This window comes from Pteropus alecto, unplaced genomic scaffold (assembly GCF_000325575.1).
Source record: "Pteropus alecto unplaced genomic scaffold, ASM32557v1 scaffold79, whole genome shotgun sequence".
Taxonomy (NCBI): domain Eukaryota; kingdom Metazoa; phylum Chordata; class Mammalia; order Chiroptera; family Pteropodidae; genus Pteropus; species Pteropus alecto.
In genome coordinates, this window is record NW_006494612.1 from 5,980,120 (window position 1) to 5,984,075 (window position 3,956).

Below are 3,956 nucleotides of genomic sequence, written 5' to 3' on the forward strand. Positions count from 1 at the left end.
AAAGAAATAAAGTATCTCCCCATGCCTGTTTTTTGTTTGTTTGTTTGTTTGTTTTTTAAGGAAAAGGCCAATATTATGCTCAAAGGTCTTTACATTTCGGGACACATTTTTATTAAAACAAATTAATACATAATTGATGCAGTGTATACACATTATGTACTTTGATTTTGCTCGATATTTTTTTATAATATTGAGGGAGAATTCTTTGAACTAGTAATTTAGTTGAGTTTAAAAAAACATGCTGATGTGCCTTGAACCACCACTTCTCCCATTTTTGTCTAAGATCTTCCAAATAATCTAAATTTGTATTACTCCATGTTGATGTAATATAAAGTTAAAAAAAAAACAAGGTACAGTAGAGTATGTATGGACTGCTCTTGTTTGTGTAAAGGGCAAGATACATATGTGCATACACACAGGAAAAATTTCTGCAAAGAAACAAAAGGAACTGTCACTGTTGGCCACCCCTGAGGAGTATAATTGAGGTCACAGGAAGCTCGCTGTTTCAAACAGCCTTTCACGCTGTTTGAAATTTTGTTCGCATGCATGTGTTATTATATGACAACGGCCAACCTTCATGGGGCAAATTTGGCAAGAATGTCCTGCTATAAAAAGTGGGGAAGATAATGTGAAGCCAATGGACAACCCCCACCCTGAATGGCCATTGAGATCTCTGCTTTCAACGAAAGAATTTATATTGTCCATAGTTTCACAGAGTCTGAAAATTCAATATCTAGGCTTTTTTTCATAAAATATATAATGAATATTTATTGATCACCTAGTATGCCCAAGATACTGTACAGAGCAGTTTACATAAATGGCCTTAACCCTGAGAAGTAGAATTTCTATTCTTAGGTAAACTGCAGCATCCTGCTCAAGGTCACTTAAATGGGTAAATAGCCACAAGGAGGCTTGAGCCTGATGCCAAATCTTGTCCTTCCACTGCACTGGACATCAGAGCGCTAGGTGAAAATCACCTATTAAGGCCATGGACCCCACCCCTCCTTGGGATATTTGAGAGAGATTAGTGGCCTTCTCATGGCTGTTGTCAGCCTTACAATATAAGTCTAGGCATTGCAGTTGTAAGGGCTTGCATCCTTGTATAAAAATTTGTATGTGGCAGGGAAGACCACAGGAAATAGAAAGGCTGATACTTGTGTTGATTACACTCCTGTCTTCTGCTGGGCAATCCCAGCAGCTGTGTGTTGGCTGCTCTGGCTGACGTCTGGGGCTTCCTGTTTTAGCATTCTGGTGGCCTCTCTGGAAAAATTCATCTTCCAATGGTTAAACATTTTCAGAATAAAAAAAATGCTGATGAAGATAATAATGAACATAGTAGCAATAGAAATGCAGTTGTGATAAAGGTGGCATTTGAATCAGTGCAGAAAAAATGGATTAGTAAGTACATGGGGTTGGGACAACTGCCCGTCATTTGGAAGAATGTATCCTTACCTTACTCTTCTACCAATAAAAACTCCAGATGAAGTTCAATATGTAAAACAAAGGCATAAACCCACCAATTGACCTTAAAGTGCCATAATAAAACATATATACATGTGTATATGTGTGTTTCTGTGTATGTGCACACACACATGCAGGCTTATAATAAAAATTCTGCAGCACCCAAGAATGTGAAGTAAAAAATAAACATCACCTTCTTCCTAACCCTCATGTTCTATTCCCCAGGAGAAAACAATTAATCAGTTTCTTGTGTATCTTTCCAGAGATATTCTGTATATATTTAAGCACATACATGTATTTCTTTTATTAAAAGACATTTGAATTAGATGAAAAAGATATTGCTACTAGGTTTTTCACAATGTATCTTGAACTTCTTTCCATTTAGTACATATTGTTCTATCTACTCGTTATCATTGTTCAGATGCATCATAATTTATTCAACCACTTTCCTAAATTGCTATTTTCATACAGCAAAATGTTTTTAAGATCTTCCTATTCTTCCTACATGGATCAACCTCATTTTCCTCCTGTTCAATAGTACTCCACTGCAGGAATGTGCCACAAATTATTTGTCCATTGACGGATAATTTCCAAATCTTCTCTATTACAAACAATAAAATTTCTAGAACGTGTCTCCTTGTGAGAGTTTCTTTAAGGTAGGGGTTCTCTTATTTTCAAAGGATTACTCTGGCTGTGTGTTGAGAATAGACTTGGGGTTAGGAAGCAAGAACAAAAGCAGAGAGACATTTTAATGGCTGAGTTATTACGTAGTTTGGACCAGAGAGTGGTGGCAAGGATGGTGATGACAAGTGGTTGGAATAGGGTACATTTTGGAGGTAAAAGTAACATGATTTGCTGATGCTTAGATGTAGCATGTGAGAGGAAAAGGAGAGGCAAAGAAGATTCCAAAATTTGAGATCTAAAAATCTAAGAGATTGAAGATATTATTCACTAAGATATAGAACACTGGAGGTTAGCCCGTTTGGGGAGAAGATCAGTATTTTAAAATCTGTTTTGGAAGTATTAAGGATAAATGCCCATTAGACTTCCCGGTGGAAATCTCAAGAAATTGGAGTTCAGGGAAAAGCTCAGGGCTGGAGATACCAATTTGGGAGCCATTAGTGTAGAGATGGTATTCATAAGCATGATATTTAAAACTATGAGACCTATAAGATAGTGAGTGCAGAGTGAGAAGAGGCCCACAGACTCTTAGAGCATTCCAACAGTTAGAAATTGGGAAGAGGAAAAAGATCCAGTAAAGGACACTGAGAAGGAATCACCACTGAAACAGGAGGAATCCAGGGGAATGTGAAGGCCTGGCTTCCAGTTTGTTAAATGCTGATGACTTATAATTGACCGTAGGAATTGACAATGTGAAGCTCACTGGTGTCGGCAAAAGCCTGTGAATGGGAGGAGAGAAATTGGAGACTGATGATAATTATAACTCTTTTGAGGAGTTTTGCTTTAAAAGGGACCAGGAAAGCAAAGGACAGTAGCTGAAGGAATGTCCAATTAAGTGAGGATGCTAAGATCAAGATATCATGACATCCTTGTATGCAGATGAAAGATCCCAAGTAGAGAGGGGAATGTGGGGGTGGGGAGGGGGTGGGTAGGTAACTGCATGAATGATGTCTTTGAGTTGACAGAAGAAATGCGGACCTAGCACACAAGTTGCAGAGCTGGCCTGAGTTAGGAGAACAAAGAATTTGTCCTTTATAGCAGTGGGAAAGCAGAAGATGCAGGCATAAAGGCAGGAGAGTGGTTATGTGTGATGCTGGGAATGTATGTAAGTTCTCTGCTAATTTTTATCTACAATGTTCTCAGTGCTGTAAGGTAAGAGTCAGCTGAAACCGAGGGAGTGATTGGTTGTAGGCTGTCACGCAAGGGGTGCGAAGTTTTACCTATAATGGAGGACAGCTGGTTGTCCCATAAAAGAGAAATGAATTGGCAAGTAAAGATCATTATGCCTACTGGCAGGCGGACTGGTAAGCTGTCTTAGATAATCAAAGAAGTTTAAGGCCAATTGAGCAAGGGGGGTGAGGGTGGAGCCTTTACTGAGCAATTCAGTTACCTTTTGTGGCATTGCATTCATTCAACAAACATTGACTGAGAGCCTAGCGGCTATGAGGTTCAGATGTGATGATAGGTGAAATCCCTCATGGATCATATAACCTATGGAGGTATACTTCTCTGCGAGAGTAAGTCTCCATTTTGTAATTGAAATGACTGGGGAAAAAAGGGTATCCTTGGGTATCTGATGAGAGGAGGTGGAGGGAAGGAAGGGTGTGAGAACTGATGAATGAATTTGCAATGGGATGGGAGGTATAAATTTTACAACTTGTAACAGACACAAACATTCCTCTTTAAGCTTAACTCTCTTTTCTACCTAAGTTATGAAGAGTTAGGTGCTACCCACCAACTGACTCTGTGGTCTTAATTTATGTGCAAAGTGCATCCTGGATGAAGTGCTCTCCAAGGCACAGTACCATGATTCT